The sequence below is a fragment of the Ambystoma mexicanum genome, chromosome 5p (genome assembly GCF_040938575.1).
Source record: "Ambystoma mexicanum isolate Mex_15411 chromosome 5p, UKY_AmexF1_1, whole genome shotgun sequence".
In the NCBI taxonomy this organism is placed as follows: domain Eukaryota; kingdom Metazoa; phylum Chordata; class Amphibia; order Caudata; family Ambystomatidae; genus Ambystoma; species Ambystoma mexicanum.
In genome coordinates this window covers 1,284,510,670-1,284,531,745 of record NC_090930.1, presented here as the reverse complement: position 1 = coordinate 1,284,531,745, position 21,076 = coordinate 1,284,510,670, and positions in this window count along the sequence as shown.

Sequence of the window (21,076 nt, the reverse complement as noted above, 5' to 3'; positions counted from 1 at the left end):
AAACAGGCCCCCCTACATACAGAGGCCTGTTTTCCCCAGTCAAATTTACAACGTTTTTACAAGCTTCAAAATCTCCCATTGGCCTAGTGCCATTTCTCTGTACACAGAAGGGAACTGAGTCAGGACTGTGATTTATAGAATAAGAAGGAGGTGCAGCGTCCTTATTGCCTATCGGAGCCATTTTAAAGGAAATCAGAGTTTGAAAAGGAAGAGATAGTTTGTCAGACGGCCTAATAGAAGCGACGTTAGGTTTACTTCTATTTGCGAAAAGCGAGCATCCCAGGGGAGTCAATTCACGTTTCTCGAAATCATTCAGATTAGTTCCATCAAAGTTCCCTGAGATGCTATCATTCCATCGGCCAAAGAATAGTGCTCTAAGAGAGGCATAGCAAGCAGTCGTTAAAGGTAGAGGATGTATATACCATCCCAGTCCCTTGTTCCCATGTTGCGGTAAATGAGTACAAATCCAACAATTACTCTTATTAAAAATGGCATGAGTAGCATTCATTACTATCATCAGAGTGTTATTATGATACTTTTGTCTATGTTGGGAGTCTCTAGGGGACAAAGTGTGAAGGTGTACAGAGGGAGTCAAAACAGTTGGTACAATCTCGGTCGATAATAAAGGTTTCAGAGGATAGATTTCTTCGAAATACCAAAGTCCTACAGCAGCAGTTGCAAAAATAACAATAATCATTATCAAAACACAACAGTACGTTTTCGGGGCCCAGGCACATTGTTCATTGTTCGATTTGGTCACCCCCTTATTTACAAGTCCAGTGCGGGGAGCAGCGGTGAAGGTGGCAGGCATCGTAGTTTCTCGATCGACGGCCCCAATGTTCGTTGCTGGCGACACTACGGTCGCGTGATTTCTTAGTCCTTCCCAACCCTAGCCAGCAGAATCCCTTTTGTTCAACAAAACTTTCTCATAACAAGACAATTTTCCAATCACTTCCTTTTTCCAGATGCACGAAACTCGTGCCGTAGTTCTATTTCCTTGGTCGAAGGTTGTACCTGATGGTACCCAAAATTGTCTGGTCCGGAAGCAAAGTATCGTCACTTCCTGAGGGAAGCGACATGTCGGTGGCGACGGAAGTCGCAGAGCTCGAAACAGTGTTTTCCGGAAGTGATTTTTCAAAAGAGTGCGGAGACGAAATGGACTGTTCCCCAAGCTCCTCAGGCTCAGAGAACTTCTCCGACGCACTCACAGCGCTGTTTGCTACTCCAAGATCAGAGACTGTAGCATCAGCGAGGGGTTCTGCTTCTTCTGTAACGTGTGGCGTCGGGTGAGGAAGTTTCTTGACGTGCGTCGCGTGAATCCAGTTCTTCTTTCCAGCCACCCGCACTGCTGTCCTGGTGACCAATAACACCTGATGGGGTCCCCGCCAGCGAGGCGCGAGACAGGAAGCCCTCTCGTAGGCCTTCACGAGGACCCAACTTCCAGGCTGTATATCGTGTCCTGGGCCCGTGAACCGTACAGGTAAAGCAGCATGCACCTGGTGATAAATGAAATACAGGTTTTTAGTTAACTGGTTACAGTAGTCTACAAGCAATACATTTTCCACCTCCCTCAGGGCTTTAGGTTTCGGGAGACCCCAAATGTTAGCAGGTCTCCCCATTACTACTTCAAATGGAGAAAGCCCAGTTCTAGTCTGAGGTGTGGTACGCATAGCTAATAACACAATAGGCAAAGCATCTGGCCATTTTAGTTTGGTATCAGCACATGTTTTTGCAAGTTTATTCTTTAAAATACCGTTGTGTCTTTCTACCAACCCAGCACTTTGAGGATGTCTAGCTGAATGAAATCGTTTTTCAATACATAGGGCTGTGCATATTTGCAAAATTACTGCTGCGATAAAGTGAGGACCATTATCCGACCAGATTATCCTCGGGAGCCCAAATCGAGGAAATAATTCTTTTACCATAATCTTTGCAGTGGTCATGGCGGTAGCATCTTTGACGGGGAAAGCCTCGACCCATTTACTGAAGGCACAAATAATTACAAGGACATATTTTAGATTATTACATCGCTCCATTTCAATAAAATCAAAGTGAATAATCTCAAAGGGGACAGAAGGGGGCCCGAAACTTCCCCTTGGAGTCACTGTCCCCTTACCCACATTGTGCTGCAGGCAGATCATACAGTTCTGGACGTGCCTCTTTGCAGTGTCCAGAATCTTATCATTTACCCAAACTTGTTCTAACATTTTCGTAATCTGCTAGGCACACACATGCGTAGGACCGTGTGCCATCGTAACCATTGCCAATACATAAGAATCAGGAAGCAACCATTTCCCTTCGGATGTATCCACCCAACACCCTTCGTCATCCAGTTTCCCCATTCCTTCAGCCCACTTTTTAGATTCCTCTATCGTGGCATCAGTTTGAATATCTCGCACAGACCCAATACCTTCATCCATTATGCAAGCATCTCTCATTTCACTCGAGGCATACATGTCCGTGCGAAGGTCTGTGGCCGTTTGTCTGGCTATCAAATCCGCAAAAGCGTTCCCTTTGCCCACATCATCTATGACCTTGCGATGTGCTGCACATTTCATGATCGCTAACTGTTTAGGGAGTGAGAGTGCCGAAAGTAATTGCACTATCAAGGGGCCATGCTGAATCTTGGTCCCATGTGAGGTCAGGAACCCCCTTTCCGACCAAAGCTTTCCAAAGTTGTGAGCCACCCCAAATGCGTACTGACTATCAGTATATATATTTACTCTTCGCCCTTGGGAAAGTTCACAAGCTCGGGTCAACGCTATAATCTCTGCGGCCTGCGCGGAGTTATGCGAAATTCTCTTAGTTTCGACAACTTTGCTCAATGTAGTAACTGCATAAGCAGCTGTAGATGTACCATTCGAAAGTTTGAAGCAGGAGCCATCGCAAAACAGCTCCCCTTCTGCATTGTCCAAAGGAGTATCTATGAGATCTATCCTGCCCTTTGTTTCTTGTTCAGTGGTATACAGGCAGTCATGTAATTCTTTGTCACCGCAAACAGTGTTTTGCGGGAAAGGTAAGAGTTCAGCCGGATTAAGAACACAACACCTCTTAATTTGGATGTGAGGGGCAAACAGAATTAGTTCATACCTTGTTAACCGTGCTGAGGTGAGGTGTTGCGTTTGGGTTTTGTTCAATAGAATATCAACAGAGTGAGGTACCATCAAAATCAAATCATGGCCTAGGACCATTCCCTCACTCTGTTTTACAGACGCGGCAGCAGCAGCGACAGCGCGCAAACATCTTGGCAAAGCGCATGCGACAGGATCAAGGGCGGAGGAGTAGTAGCCGCACGGCCTATTCTTCCCTCCGTGTTCCTGTGTTAACACAGCCAAAGCACATCCATCACGTTCATGCACAAACAACACAAAGGCCTTGTCATAATTTGGAGTACCCAGAACCGGTGCCGAACATAGCGTGGTTTTGAGAAGCTCAAATGATCGTTGATGTTCCAATTCCCATGGCAGTGGCAGAGAAATGCCCTTCTTCGTCAAAGCCAACATCGGTTTTATCACTAGTGCGAAATTCGGGATCCACAACCTACAGTAAGAAGCCATACCTATCAGGGCTCTGACTTCCTTCTGTGTATTTGGAACAGACATGCCAGAAATGTGTTTTATTCTTTCAGGTGTCAATCTTCTCCCCTCCTTTGACAGGAGGTAGCCTAGATAGGCAACCTCCTGACAACAATATTGAAATTTTTTAAGCGAAGCTTTGTGACCATTTTTAGCTAGATGAACAAGCAACAGTACAGTGACTTCTTTACAGGCACTCTCAGAGTCTGCAGCCAAAAGTAAATCGTCAACATATTGAAGCAGCGTGCAAGTAGGTGGCAATTCAAGGGTGTCGAGCTGCTCTTTCAAGGCTCTACTATAAATACTGGGACTTTAGTATACCCTTGAGGTGCCCTTGTAAATGTAAATGAGCGTCCCCCCAAGTTGAACGCAAACAAATATCTGCTTTCTTTATGTATAGGGATACTAAAGAAAGCGTTTTTTAAATACACAACGCTGAAGTGCGTAGCCGTAGCAGGGATCATTGTTAATATCGTCGTCACATCAGGCACAATTGGAAATTGTGGGGCGACCACTCGGTTAATAGCATGAAGATCAATTATGAACCGGTATGGAATTGCATTGTCGCCTTTCTTATATACGGGCAAGATCGGACTGTTACACAAACTACCTGTAATCTCCTCGATCACCCCACGATGCACAAAATCGGAGACAATGCATTTCAAAGCACGTTCGCCTTCGACTGATATTTTATACTGCGGGATGCGTGGCAGTTTCACCCCATGTTTCAGAACTATTTTAACGGGCTCAATCTGTAACACTCCAACATCATTGTCGTCCACCGCCCACAAACATTCCGGGACATTGCTGAACTCGGGAGGTAAAGGTCGAATCAAGAACTGAGAATTAGGAAGTTGCTGTGGTGAAACCGTTAGCCGTACTCCATCCGAAGAACAATGAATTACTGCGTTTAATTTCTTTAACAAATTCAACCCCAGCAAATTCTCTCCACAGTTCGAAGTGAGAAGAAAAGGACAATGGTCCGTGAAGGGACCCAACGAAACGGATACCGGCGCAGAAACCGGACAGACAGTTGGTACCCCAGAAAACCCTACGGAAACATTTGTTTGCCCTGACAGTGGGATGTTTGGAACCCGCCAATGATCAATGGAGCACTTCTGTGCTCCAGTGTCAATCAAAAACTGGTGTTTCCTATTCCCTACTAATAATTCAACATAGGGGCCTTTCTGATTAACGGGAATAGGTGAAGTTTCCAAACCCTGCTTCGGGCAATCCTAATGAAATAGAGCCTCGTCAGAAGGAAGCTCTTCAGAAAGGTAGGCAGCAGAAGGGTGATCAAATATGTTTCTCGAGTCCATTCTCGAGGTCTGATTTTCCCGTGAAAAAGGTTGCTGAGAATCTTGTAAAAGCTGACCTCTGTCAGGGCCCCCTGCTCCAGGGCGGCCGCTAGGTCGTCTACCCATACCCTCAAACGCACTGCTTGACCTCTGGCGAAGGACAGGGCACTGTGCTCGCCAATGACCTTCCTGGCGGCAATAAGCACATTGATTAATATTCACAGGACTCAAGGGAACATTTGCTTTTGGGACGTACTGACCTCTAGTCTGTGTCATACCTCCTCTGGGGTTTCTAACAATTTGCTGTAATAATACTTTGGTTTTCAAATCTCCCTTTCTCTTTTCGATTTTTTCCTTCTCATTATTAACACGGTTCTCATAATACTGAGCCATGTGCAAAACCTCAGATTGAGATTTTGTCTGCCAAGCGCTCTCAGAGGACATAATCTGTGACTGGATGTCAGGTAACAATCCACGTACAAATTTGTCCACGAACAACCTTTTCCCCGACTCTGTACCTAAATCCTGTCCACTGAAGTCAGAAAATACCTGCTCGAATCTATTAAAAAATTCGGTGGCGCCTTCAGTTTTCCCTTGGACACAGGCCGTAAGCTTGTCCCAAATAATCCTTTTTTTCTGGAATTATAGTTTTTAGTTTAGCGACAATCCTATCAGGTAAAGTAAGTATTACCTGTGGCGGTTTCTCACCAGCTGGTCTTTCTCCATCAATTCTAATCATATTTGCCCACGTATCTCCCAACCCCGGCACATCATCTATTGTCCGAACCTGTTTCCATACATCTACGGGTAGGAGTACAGGGAATAACAAGTCAATGTCACTCAAGGTGAACACAGAGGACTGCAAAACGGACTCTATTTCTTTGTAAAACCCCGTCGGGTTTTTCCTAATATCGGGAACTGATTGTCTAATTGTGTTCACTTCCTGTCGTGAAAACGGGACATGAACAAATTGCGATACATAATGTGCAGGGATATCCATAGCGGGGGCACCAATCCCAGGGTTGGCGGGGATCTCAACTTTTGGGACAAAGGTCGGAGGAACCTCTCTCATAGGCAACTGAGATATAGGTACCTCCGGCCTCTTACTAAGCAATAGAGCCAGGTCGAGCGCTAAGGCAGCTGTAGAAGTGTCGGGCGAAAAAGCCCTTTTACAAATCCCCAATAATTCTATGGGGCAACTAACCCTCTTCCTTACACATTCCTCCTGCAGGTGCTGTACCATCACCTGAATTACCTTTCTTTGCATTTCTACTGTATACTGACTATACGTGTCATACACTTCGTCTGGCGGTATCGATGAATCCGAGATCCATCGAACCGCATCTTTAGTACAAATTCGTACTTCCTCAGGTGCCGATCTACGGCACGGAAGGAACCGTTTCTGTACATATATTCTATCGTCTTCATCATCCTCATCTCGTTATTTTTCGAAGTCTTTCCTAAACTCAAACAATTTTTCAACATGTCCATATACTTTCTGCTCCGTGTCCCTCGAAAGTGCCAAAGTATTCAGATCTCTCACCCCTTGTGGAGGATCCGAATTTTGTAATCTACCCCACATCACACACAAATGAGTCCCCAGTCCTTCGATAAAAACATTTTTCTTGGGAAATCTATTCAAATTAGATAATGTGGAAAAAACATTAACTTGATCACCTTTCTCCATGCAATGCTTAGCCCATGCAAACAATTCCTGTTTCTTATCTGCAGAAACAGTACTACGAGTCACAATCTTTGATCCTGCACCTGGATCGACTTCGGTCAATACGGGGCCACTCGGGAGCGGAAGTATAGGTAAATTTAACAAAGGTGCAACTATCGGTGCAGGGGGAAGGGGCGGTGCGATAGGCGGAGGAACAACAACCAAAGGACTAGGAACAATAGGTTGTATAGGGGGAACAGGAGTAACAACAGGCGCGACAACAGGAATAGGCAGAGCGCCCAAAATAGGAGCATACGGAGGTGGTGCTGAGGCATCGGGCCTGCGTTCATTTAATAACTTCTCAATAAATTCCTCAGAAACATGGAAATCTTTAGAGGGGTACATTTTCTGGATCCCGAGTGAAAAGGCTCTATCCATATTTTTAACTGATTCTGACCGCTTTTCTTTATCATATAATAATGCTTTTTCAGCGTTTGTTTTATGACGATGTGCATGTTTATCCCTACTTTTAAGCTGCTGTAATGCTTCTTTCTTCCAATTCCGTAACACGTCAAAGGCTGCTGGTCTAGCCTTTTTCTTTAACAAGATCGGGGGATCTCAAAACTACCGTTGATTGGCCACTGAAATTCGGAGGCATGTCTGGTCTGTCTGTGCCAAATATCATTAAATACTATACTTCCAATGCCATACTTACAGTACATAGTACACGCCGGCGACCCCTCCTGTGGTGCCGGGCGGCTAAATTCCAAGGATTGTCGATCGCTGCGGAACAGAGCCCTAAAGCAATTTCCCAGGCATTTCACAAAAAATTGGTGTTACCTGGTTCAATAATTGTGTCTGCAGATACAATACGCCAAATTCAAATTGTCAGGGTTAAATTAAGAGCCGGGTCACGACTACACCTGACCAAACCTAAGGAGGACCGTACGGTTTACCAAAGAACTTACCTAAAGAATTTTACCTTGTGTTTGGTGGTTTCGGCAAATCTGCCCGCCTCAAAATTGGACCCTCGTCAAGATGCCGTGTCGGACCACACGACTATCGTCCAAGGATGGGATCGTGCAGCGCTGCCGAGGTATCGCGTCTCGATCGGTCGGGCCCGCAGAATCACACCGTCCGATCCCGGTTCGATAGTCTGCGTCAACCTTCAATGATCCGGCATCAATCTTGAGGGTCCCTATTCGGGCGCCAACTGTGGAAACAGAAAAATTGATATGAGGCCGGGAAGCCCAAAGGAAACACACCAACACAGGTTACAAAGAACATACAAAGCGCTTTATTCAAAAGATACAACAATTACCAAAAGTCAATTGACAAACGGATAGCTATTCGGCCCTCAGAGTAACAGAACAAACTATCAACGGTAGTTCGCCGTGTTAGTGTGAGAGACCGTACATTGGGATACTCGGGTTTTTATACTTTTTATCCAGCTCTGGCCAACCCCCCTCGCGGGTTAACCATTCCTAGAACCAGGCCTAGAGTTCGTTGCCAGGTCAATCCCATAATGTATGCATTTCGATCAGTTTCGCTGATACAGTTGTTCATTTACACATAGGTCAGGGATAGGACAAGGTCTCAGTTCGCGACCCCAACAAGTGGCCTGCAGGCATATTACTTATTCATGGGTGCGGAGGTCACAACGGCCAGAATCCCACTCGAAATGTCATTCGGCCTCAATTTTGATGTTCAGGGTGACTTCCACACTACAAGAGAACCTAAAATGGCGGCTAAATCCAAGATGGCGATTTACACAATACATTAAGGTCAAGACCTTGCCGCGGAATCTATTTACACAATGTTTTTAGACAACTTGGCGTAGGCCAACACACATTCAAACAATGCGATAGAAGGCATAATATTATTTCGATTCCGACAACCGCGCTAGTCTGTGGATTGCACATGCCATATCTGGGTTTTTCAAAGATGCCTGGTATGGAAAGGGGACTGTGGATATTAGCCATTGAGGTGTTCTGGTTGTGGTTTACAGGAAGCAAGGGTAGCAGCTGTTTTGATTGTTGTGTGTATGGAGGATAAATGTGGCTATTGCTATGGAAAAGCTCACTGTGTGAATATTGGGAGATTGTTGGATGAATCATTTGAACTATTTCCAGGTGGAAATGTTATTTCTTCACAAATACATAGTAGGGAAGTATGGAGATGCCCAAATGTGTTTTCTGCACAACTAGAAGATAGGCACCATGTAAATAAAGGTGTATGTTTTGTTTTTTTAATAGTTTAGGCATAGCATCTTTTGAAAATGAAAACATCAAGTTGGATGATGCAAAAAGATTTCGGAATGATTGTTTTAATTTAACTGATTTTGGGAATCAGATGTTTCTTGTAAATATTCAAAATGAACTGATAAAGTTGTATACAGTGCATTAGAAAAAAATGCAAGTCATTCTAGGAAATAAAAGTCAGAAAAGCAGATAAAACAGCAAAACTGAAAAAACAGCTCTTTTGAGAGCCCCCATTATACAATAAACTGATTAAATTAAGTGTAAACCTTCCAACCCCTTCAATTGGATGTTCTGTCCGCGGACACCGTGGTAGTCTGTGGACAGCATGTGCCACATCCGTGTCTTTTGAGGGAGCCTAGCATGAAAAGGGGACTGCAGAAACCAGGGAAATTCGTGGTGTCTGCGGACACCAGGTGATTGACCAATTAGGTTTCCTGGGTGTGGTGTAAGGGAAGAAAGGGTAGCATGAGATTTGTTTGGTGAGAGCTCCAAGGATGGCTATGGCTATCTCTTTGAGGAGGCGCAGTGTATGGATTTTGGGGGACTCTTGAATCTATTGGCTGAAGGTCTATTGTGTGCAGTGTGGATTGCCTGAAAATCTGGGATTCCATGAATTTCAAGTGTCATGGTATGGACTGCGAGAAATGAAGTGGGAAGACCTCATCATGTTTTGTGAGAATATAGTTCACTTGAAACATCCGGACATCAATCTTGTTCACTGTGGAGGGAAAAGTTTGGGCTACATTACTGGAATTTCCTTGCAGCTTGTAATGAAGCATACGTTTGGAAAGTTGGTGGAAGTGTTTCCAAATTTTAAAAAAAATTCCGGATTGCTCAGAGAAAAATGTGGATGTGTTCAAATTTATTTTGTCCGCCAATGGAAAAAGCAAGGCCCAATGTGAACAAATCTGTATGTGCTTTTATGTGAGATGTTGGCGTGACATCTTTTCATAATGAAAGCATTAAATTTGATATTGGCAATATTTTTAGGAGAGATGGAGTGCATCTAACTGATTAGGGGAATCAGATTTTTCTGGAATCATTAAAAATGCACTGAAGCAGTTTTTGTAAACACATAAAGTATGGATTGAAATATTCATTAGAAGTTGCATTAAATAAAAATGAAAAATAGGCACAAAAAATGTGAAACACTTTTTGTGAAAGTTACAAAAAATGATTATGTTGTGAAGGATCTTTGTTAGTTTAGTACATAAAACAAAACAATAAAAACATGTTTAAAAGTAAAAAAGACAAAAAAAGATTATTTTAAAAGCCACCATTTCTGCACAAAAAAGAAATAAAATGATTTCCATTTCCCCACCCCACGCTTGGGATGTTCCAGATGTCCACGGACTACCGTGCTGTCTGCAGACTATGTAAGCTGAAAAGGGGCCTGTGATTTTTTTCAGTTAAATCTTTTAACTGTGAAAGGTGGCTCCTAAAGGAACAATTTTTTGTTTTTAGATTTTGTATTTTTGGGGGTTTTTGTGGGTTTTTTTGGAGAGGAAAGGTAAGGTAAGGGAGGGAATGGAGGATAGAGGTCCCAACCACAAAGATGGATGGCAGGTGGACAGAGGAAGATGTTGGGTGGGCCTTAAAGTTAAGGTAGGTGACAGTGTTTCTCATACTCCTTAACCGTGGCGTCCAGATTGGTGCTTCGCAGTACAAAGATAGCATTGTGACCCTCTACAGGTAAGGGTCAACAGAATTCATTATGGCCTGCAAGGCAGCCGCTGGGATTGTTTACCCCAAAGGAGTAACAATTTTGGTAACAGGAGTGGTTGAGGAAGATAGGGTAGAGGGTGTCAACCTACTTATCCCTGAGAAAGCTATCACCTTTCTCAGAGCACCCAGGTGGGTGGATTTGGGGTGGTGGCGCATGGAGGTGGTCCTGTAGGAGCATAGCCCAGGTTTTCCGTGACTGAGTACAACTTTGCACTCAGTGGATCTAACCTTGGCTGCATGATCCTTTGGTACATCCACAACGGTGGTGAAAAACTACCACACCCAGGATTCACTGCGGGTGCTGGAGATAGGGACTTCCTCCACCTCATCCTCATCTTCCTCTTGATTCTCTGTATCTCTATGTCTGTTCCTCCCTCCGGGCCCACCAGGTTGTTGTGGTGGTGGTGGTGGTGTTGGTGGGGGTGGCACGGCAGGAGGAATGGCCACAGCAGATGACATAGAGCAAATAAGAAGCTCAATAAAAGAGATCTCCAAAGCAGTTGCTCTCTCCTGGATAGCCAGATTGATAATGAGCAAGAGTAGTGGGTGGGTCCCTTCAGAGGAATTGTTTGCAATCTGCACGACTGTCTGTAGACTACCAAGTTGCAAATAGGCCTTGAAACGTTGTAAAAAGTTGCCAGATCAACCAAGAATGGGTCTAGGTGCTCTGGAAGGGTAAACTTTCAACTTAAAACACCTTAGATTGACTAGAAATGCAGTTTCAAATTGTCTGAGACTGCAGACACCACCTGCTGACAGACCGTCACGCTGCACTGGTGTGGTCACATCATGACATTCGGGGACGTCCGCGGCCATGACGACCGTCTGCAGACACCCATTGGGTGGGAATATTAGGGCGCATGCAAGTGGGTGTCCATAGAACAGGCATGCTGTCCGCAGACTAATTAAAAATGCATCATGCAAAACTGGACATGTCCAGAAATCGCGCCTGTATGGGGGCACTTCCATTTTGTAGGCGGACAGTCCCTTACAATCGTAGTGTCTGAGGAATATTATAGGTTTAAAAAAATGACAGAACAATATACAAAGACATTTATAATATAAAAGATACATTTATTTAGGAAAGGAATTGGGTATCAGAATGGCAAACATAAAAAGGAGAATTCTAAATTTCGGTACAGTAATGATGAGGAGAGGAAGGGAGTGAGATTTCATCAAAGCGTCTTACATTTTAATTTTGGGAGTTTAATGTGGATAATTTCTGGAGACAAGGGGGAAAGATACAAGAAGGACAGTGATAATGAACATTTTTAGTCACATGATTTTGGACATAATGTAAAAGTTCCTTAAAATCTTTACTGAATACATCCAATTTTGCAGACAACATCATGATTTCATTATGTACAGTTTGGGATAGGGCTTCTCTTTGTAATTCTTGGAATTCTGCATAATTAAATTGGGGTGTTGTTTCATGAAAACTATGTACCATAAGAAAAAAAGGCATTTTTATTTCAGTGAGGTCTGTACAAATGATATTATTTATTTATATTAATATGTGCATTGTATACCATTAGAGATGATATCATCACTCATTTCTTCTTTTGGGAAATTGTCTTCCAACCACTAAGGTGTTTTTGCCAGGTCTGTAAAAATAAAAAGGGCTTTTTGCTTATAAGAAAAGTTAATACAATGAATGGTAATAATAGAGAAATAAATAAAGTGTACTTACAGTGTAAATACAGTGTACTTACTATTTACTATTTAGTATTTAGTAAGAGCTTATTTTTGAATAAATGGCTGGTGTATGTGAGTCTGTATGCAGAGTTGTACTGAGGTTATAATATGAGGTGTACAGTTATGGTTTGTGCTTTGTGCAATCCATTATGTTGTGCGCTACATGAAAAAAGAATGTGTATATTTTCAAAATGTATATTGGGTGAAGCAAATGTACATAATGTTGTTTTATGTATTCGTGTTAGCTGGTTGAAGGGTAGAACATGTGTTGTTCTCCCCTGTGCTTCTGGGCTTTGTGAATGCTACCTGATGTCTGCAGACTTTTGTACTGTCTGCGGACTCTAAAGCTTCTACATTGGGGTTGGGTATAATATAAGAAACTTGTAACAAACAAAGGTACAACTTCAATAAATCCTATGAAATCCAGTGAAAAAACGTGTTCATGGAACATTATGGTTAAGTTGCACTAATCAGAACCTATGAAATTCAGTGAAAAAAAATTGTTAAAGGAATGTTATGTTTACAAGTAAAACTGAAAAACCCCAGACATTTGTCAGTTATGGTAAGTTAATCAACCATAACTCGGGCCACCACTGTGCACTGCTAATACTAGCACCAAAGACATCAAAGATGACTTCACAAATGATCAATATTCTGGGATTCATATATGTGGAAATAGCTGAAACGTGTGTCCATGAAAATATTTTGAGAACAGAGTATTTCTCATCCTACTTTTGGAAGTTGGGCATGAAAGGATATTTCAGGAAGGAGAGAAGTACTTAGCAGCTCTACTGCCCACCAGATCACAAAGTAGTCCAACTCAATGTTGGCATACTGTCTTTATGTGGTTTGGGGGTTTTAACTAATAGCATGCATGGGTAGTTCACCACCATTTCTTACTTCTCATAGTTCCATTAACAGTTCTGCTCAGATACACTTGTTACACTTGTTTGGTTGATAAAAGCGTCAGTGAAGTAGGCATTATCAAGATAGAAGGAAGACATTGGAAGTCATTAAACAGACTAAGGAATGTATTGTCATGTTTGGTCTCTTTGAAACCTTTTAATTTTAATGCTATGAGTCCGAGTGAATAAATGCAAAATGTTTACAAAGTTGGTCAAAGACTTACTAGAGATCAGAATGTCATCTAGATATGCCCCTGAAATGGATTGTGTTAATGATGCAGTATCACATACATCACCCTCTGGGAGATAGCTGAAAGTATGTGGAGGCTAATAGAAGCGCAATAAACTGAAACAAACTCATCATAATAAAAAAGGAGATGTTTTCTTGATTGTCAGAAGCCAATAGCCTTTTTTGAGAGCAGAGAGAGATATACTTACCAGGCCTAATTAGTTAATTAATCTCATCTGTCCTTGGAATTAGAAATGTAACGCGTTTTGTAATGGCATACACTTTGCAAATGCTTATGCAAAACTGCCTATTCTCTTCCATGTGATTTGGCAAACAATAAATGGGCAATGATCACTGTCTCTGTTATGGCTTATCAACAAAAATATCTAGATTCTTATGAAATTCTACTGCTTTCTGGAGGGCCTCCGGTAGGCAATAAATTCAGAGCCTAACAAATATTCCTAGTTGAGTCTCAATCCAATTAATAAAGATCTCTGCTAATGCAGGCCTCTCACAGAAGACATTTGAGAAATGTTGCAAATATGATTGCAGGTCCTGCTCCTGATCTCACAGAAAATCATTGGGGATTAGCTTCATCAGAATTGTCATGTTTTGCAAGCTGCTGTGGGCTATAAGTTAGGCCACCTGTAATGGTTCCTCAGGCTTCTGTCAAGCTTTCAGGTGAATTATATGGTACACTATCTAGTCTTTCACCAATCACCTTGCTGAACTATCAATTACATTAAAAATAAATATGTTGCACAAATGGCGCATGAAGTGTATTCTAATGTTCTGTACGAAGATGATAAGTTAATGTAAGGTATGTTTTATGCAGGTTGAGTTAAACCTGAGGATAAGGCATATACTATTAAGTGCTTACTATGTTAAATTCACAACACAGCCGCTTGTTTTTACTTGACTGTTACTTTAAATTTGTAACTGCAGCCAGAAGCTTGTTAGCTTGTTAAGTTGGACTGTGCCAAATCAGGGCTGGGCTCTTAGGCAGAATATCCAAAGGTCAGCTGTTGGTAACACAGACCCATCATAAATCAATGCTGACTCCATCAGCTGAACTCAACAGTCACAGCTGCAGGTATTTAAAGTGTATATACTTTGCTTACAAAGAGATCAAATTCAACCTATGGCATCAAAACAGCTGAGTTTGCATGGAGATTCACAGTTTATGATGGAAGCAAGGTAAAGTAGCATTGGCCTGCCTTTTTAGTTAAATGTTGTTTAAAAAGACCAGATCCCTCATAATCCATGAAAACTGTAAAGTGAGGCAGAGAAAAAAATTCCATGATCTATTATATGGCTGCGTCATGGCCTGGGTTCTCAGAATATTTTTTTAAGCACATGTTTCTCTTCATACAACAACTCTCATACAATTGTAATGCACATCTTAGAAAGTGAAGTAAATGATTATTTTAATAAGCTCCAAATAATGAAATATTATTGTCAGCTATACCCTTTGAACCCTTTTCTGAATTTAAACACTAAAACAAATTTGAATTCCCCAAATCACTTCATTTCATCTTCTTACAAACACCAAACTATATTAATATGTGTGAATTGTTAATACATTTACATATTGCATTAACACTCTCATATTAACAGCTACTTGAAAATTAAGGATAGCCATGGATTTATGATTTTCTCGTGATTCAGAATATATAGGCCATACAAGAAATTAGAGGAGAAACATATATTTCATTCAAATACATCACCTTGTGATATTGCAACAAACAATAGACACATTACAATAAAAGGGAGGATTGTTGGGAATGTGAGTTTCTGAAGGGAATCCATTGTAGGTCTGTCCAATAAGAAATTGCCACATCAAATAATGCTGCATGCATATTTAATGTGAAACACATCAAAAGTTGAATGATTTCTTGGCAAATCTGAAAATGAACGTAGTGGGTTCAAAAAGACAATAGCTGGTTGGCGTCCCTCCCCCCTTACCGCCCCGGATTTACTAATCAAAATGCTCTTTAAGAAAGCTTTTTCAAGAGGGAGCCAAATGCAGAAGCATTTCCAAACACAGAACCAGATTTCCTAATCCAGATTTTGGAAACAGAGGAAATATTGGGACTAGAACTTACTTGGCAGCACTGCCTTTAAACGGTGTGTATAATTAAAACCCTGATAGCAATTGAAAGCCTATTAGGGGGAATATTCTACACGTTGTGGCACTAAATGGGACTTGGGCCTTTCAGGATAACTTTGTGGAACTATAATTAAAATTGAAAACCATAAAATGTACAATCACGCAAGGCATATTATTCTCTCACAGTGGATACATATTAATTAACCCTGAGTTTTGACAGGGGCAATTTGTACCTGGATATGTGCTGTGGTGTACAATCTTAGTCACAGATTTGCAACAATTAATAGACTATTTGATCTGTAAAAACAAAAGTTCACATACAAATTAAATTAATTAAGTGAGTTTTATACCCCTTAAAATGGAATAGGAAGAAGACCATGTTATCCCCTTTATTGCCAGGAAAATAATGGCAATGTAAATAGTCAACAACATTTTTCCAAAACAACACTGCATAGAAAAGAAATGATTCTGCCTTAACTGAAATACTAATGCTAATTAAAATTAAGTGGTGTTTTCTTTTCTTTCCCAAATGTATACTGCACTGCTTGTGTGACCCTTAAGATTGCTCAAGATCATGTTGTCTCCAAAATAAAAGATGCTACCATGAACACAGCCAACAAATCCAAACTGGAAAACATGCCCAACATTAAGATTAGAATCAGGTCTAGAATAATATATTTGCATGTGAATCCAATGTTTCCCCAATACCAAAACTTGTCAATGGTGAACGAGAAAATTAGGTGAATAATGCGTTAAGTGTATCGTTCAGATGGTTTGTGTTTTTCTTCAAAATATGATGCCGACAAGCAGTAATCATTTGAATATTCATAGTGTAAACGAATGCATAATAATTTTATAAAAGTTATTCTGACTTTCTCTTATATGAATTCATGTTTGTGCTAATTTTGAATGTCAAATATTAGTGAGATTATAACAGCCAGCTTGTATTTCTTTTCTGTAGACAAGCTGCCAGTATTTGCATTCAATATTGTGGGTGACTTCCCTAACATTTAAAGTTAGGGGCACACTTTCAATTTTGATTCATGATTTTAAATAGTACAAGATATTCAGATTTAAACTAGCCAGTTTCTTCTCCAAGAGTTTTTTGGTGAGATTTTTGTGGTGGAGGATGTTAGATCAGGGGATATTTCTCAGTAAACTTAATCTTAAAAACTGAGATATATTCCATGGACTAAAGTCAATGCAGAACTCTATAATTATGGTCACTGAGTACTTGAGTGGCTTTATAAGGGCCACACCATTTGGCAGTCATTCTATTCTCTGCTGTTGGCAGTAAAACTAGCACCATGTTGCCCACCTTAAATTACCTGAATGGACTCCAGCCTTTTCTATCTTTAATGACTGTCCTGAAACTACTGTTTGGCAAGAAGCCGAAGTATTCTTAGTCACTATTTGGTGGTCTGGGCAAACTCCCCAAGTGACGATTATGCAATACTTTCTCCTCCCCATCCCTCTTTCAGGATTTTGGCAATGTCATGAGGCACCCTTGCTTTTCAATTCCCAAATGGAGAGGAACAAGCATAGACTTGTGGAGACTTCCTGGTGGAAAAAAGGGCTTGTCAGTGTCTTGCAACCTTTGCTACAGATTACCCAAGAGAGTTCTTCAATGTCTGGCTACAGTGCTCAATGAGGACATTGGTGTGGGGCTAGTAAACGGAGGCCATTAATATACAATATCTTTTTCAACTCTGTCAAGAATTGAAACATGGAGGGGAGCCTTGTTTGTTTAAGATCTGTAGATCTATTTATAAAGCCCTTATTGATAGGAGTCGTTTTGAGTGTTTATTCATATTTTGGGAGGTGTTATTTTCCTGGGAAAACACTCTTAGTACCAGGTTTCAAAGTCTCGGATGACACAAATGTAACAGTTTTCTGACTCAGTTGGGCTCAGGAGTCCTACACATCCATGCCTATAAAGTATAAGTATGCCTCAATAACAGGTAAAGGCTGGGGTACTGCAGACAATAGTTGTGGATTTTCTGGTTTACGCTGGGCAAAAATAAGCAACTGAGTACGTGTTATTTTGTCATGTTGATGTTCCATGGAAAGTTGGGATTTGGTTAAATATTGAACAGCCCTTCAAAACTATAGGGGCTATTACTTGATACCTGGTCAAACTATCACTTTTTACCTTAGGGACCCAGTAAAGCAGCCCACATTTTTGAAAAAACACCCAAGCATTTAACCCTTCTTTGATTAAATAGTGGCATTAGGTAAGGGTTACCGTGTTGTCAAAATGACACCTCCTCTACTTGGAGTTATGATCTGCATTACCCCAGACTAGATAGCTGTTTTATTTAACTATGTCATATTTGGAAAATGCTATATTTGTTGATCAATGTATTTGGATGAAATATGAATGGCTTAAAGCCTAATTAAAGAATATTGATTGATAACCCCAGACTCAGAAGTTGGAGGTCAATATCAAATAAGGTTCTGCACCTTCCTTAGATGGACAATGTCCTGTTTAGGTTTAGTATCCCGGAAACCCTAACTAATATAGGAAGTGAAGAAGAGGTAGCAAACAATACTTTGAACCACGAAGGGTCTGCGAGAGAAATTAGCGAATCTGACAAAATAAACGTCCCCACTATCAGTATATCCACCCCATCGCTCAATCTGTTGCATTTTGCCCTTAAAATTCTGATAAAATTATGTGATAACATCTACTCTCAGACTCAAGTGCACAGTCAATGCTTAAACATCCTTATAAAAAATGTTAAGATAACGCATCAGGTCATGGTTAACGACAACGATGCTCAGGATGTTATTGAAATCGACGAAATCAGAAACTCCACTTGTCCTGATGAAAGACTTGCCCCTAACATCCCCCCAAAAAAGTCCAAGAAATCTGAACAAATTAGTAAAAACAACAGAGTGGCTCTAAAAAGACTGAAAGCAATAAAGATGATGAGAGTGTACCCTGTCATCCCCTCAACTCAACTACGACCTCTTGTAAAGATCAGAAATTTAATAAGAGGCGAGCCCGCAAGCGGGCCAATAATAAAGGAAGAAGACAGGAAATGAAATCCGGTATGTTAACAAGCCGGTTACTCCAAAATAATAAAGCAAATGGGAAAAAAGATATACCTTTGGACGACGAAAGTTCCGATTCAGAAAGCGAACAGGAAGGATCATCAATCAGCTCTGTTACTACGTACTCTGACACAAAAATGAAAAGCGCTGGTAAAAGGGTGAAGGTCTGTGTGGAGAACAAGTATGCCCCCCTTGATGACAAGGAGGAAAAAGATCTTGACCCACGGACTGTGATAATAAGTGAAAAAACTGATAAAAGAACAAAAAAGCCCCTTAATAGAGCTTCTCTATTAACTTTATTTGCTAAAATACCTGCATTGAGAATGTTCAAATCGTGTGATTTTGAATTCGTTGAACCAATAAAGAGGCAGTTTGGGGCAATATCTAGAGTGCATTGTGTTTTACCTGCAACAGCTAAGGTGATCAGAGCCTAGGTTGAATCTCTTGACTTCCTTGGTTACGATTTGGATTTAGAGATCGCTGATGAAGATCAGCGGTAACCATGTCTAAACTGTAAGCCTGAGAAATGTGAAGAAGAAAAAATATTGCTCCTAAAGGGGAATCTGATAATCAAGTCGGGATACGTTGGTTGCAACAACTTGTAGACATGATGAAAATGTCCTGTCCATGAGTTTGCAAGATTGTGTCGTGGAATAATAGGGGGCATGCCCATTTCATCAAGTCAGGGAACTCCTTGAATAATATTCTTAACCATCAAATATTTATTTTACAGGAGACTTGGCTGTTGAATGATTTTCTGGTAGATACTCACGTCCTTTTTCACAATCATGCAAAAAAGGGAACTAAGGGAAGGCCATATGGTGGCCTAATTATTGGAGTCAGCCATGAATTTGATTCAGATCTCCTTACACCCACAGAAACAAATGATAATGTCCTTGCAGTCATCATTGGTTTGAAACAAAAATTTCATGTTGTTAAAATATTGATCATCAATGTATATGATCCCACAGGTGGTACTAAAACCATGGCCATCTTCAATACTATTGATGAACTCATTACTTGCTGGTTGCTTGATTCCAACAACTCTTTGATTCTTATAGGAGGAGACATGAACGCACAATATGGTATAATGAACATGAAAGCAAAATTCAGCAATTTGGCTGTTAACAATATGTTAGTGTGTTCTAAGACCAATGCATAAGGAGGAATATGGAAAAGATACATGAATGAATGGGGGCTCAGTTCTCTTAATGGTAGGACAGTTGGGGATACCCCATGGAAATACACGTGGTCATGTGGTAAGAAGTCTTCCACGATTGACTACATATGGGGCAATAATGAAATGCTTAATACTGTTTGTGACTTTGAAATAGTAGAGAACAAATACAGTGACCATGCCATTTTGTGTGCTAAATTGGAACTAGGAAAGGATACCAAGATAATGAGTTGCACTGGTAATATTCACACCAACCAAAAGGGTACAAACATAAAGTGGAACACAAAAAAAGTATTATAATGTCTCACAATTTAAATGGCCTTTTTGAGTTGGTAAATAAACATGCCAATTCCCTTAGTGGTAATGAGATCGAGTGTATGATAAAAACCATTACGGATGCGGTTGGTTCTGTTAAAGGAAATCCTAAAACTAATAATGGAAATAATATTAATCGCTCCTTTGACGGAGAGCTACTTGTTGTTAAACGTAAATATCGACGCACTCTTTGTCAACTGTCTAAATCCAATATAGGCCCCATCGAGTTCAGTAATGAGAAAAAGAGGTTGAAAAATGGCTTTACTAACTGGTGTAAATGTAGAAAATGGACTAAGCTAAATACCAAATGGCAGACCATGTTTAATACTCTTCAACGGAAAGAATCCAGTGTTGTTCGGAAAATCTTGAATGAAGTAAGAAATGCGCACAAAGCTTGCATTCTGAATCCGATAGGAGAGAAAATGTGGATTGCCTTCATTCATAACACCAGGTATAAGAGACCAAACAAGTGCTCTCTTAGAACCAACTGTAGTGCATGGCCTCTCTCCTTTTCCGTCAAAAAGATAGAGTCCTTTATTATTAAATTGAATAAATCTCGAGCCCATGGACGTAATGGGCTCGCCACTGTAGTATTGAAACATGACCCCGCCATATGGAGCAATGTGCTGTTCAGGCTGTTTGCCAGTGTTTGTCGGGATCGCTGTATTCCAGACTAGTGGAAGAAAGCCATTCTTATACCGGTGTTTAAAGCGGGTAATGAGAAATACTGGTTGTTGTTGACCCTAGACTCCACTGGAAAAATCTTTTCAGCTATTGTTTTGGAACACGTGAATGATTGGGTCCATACCAATCACCTACTACACCCGCTTCAAACTGGGTTTCGTTGTGGCACTAGTACTACCCATAACATTCGTGTCCTGGATTCCATAACTTCCAATGCCAAATCTAGCAAAGGTCCTTCTGTTTATGTAATTTTTGTTGATTTTAGGTCAGCATTTGACAGTGTTGATCAAGCCAAACTGTGGGAAATTTTGTTGAAACTTGCTTGCCCCAATTGGCTTGTTGATATACTTGTTAATCTACACAAAAATAACACTGTGCAAAT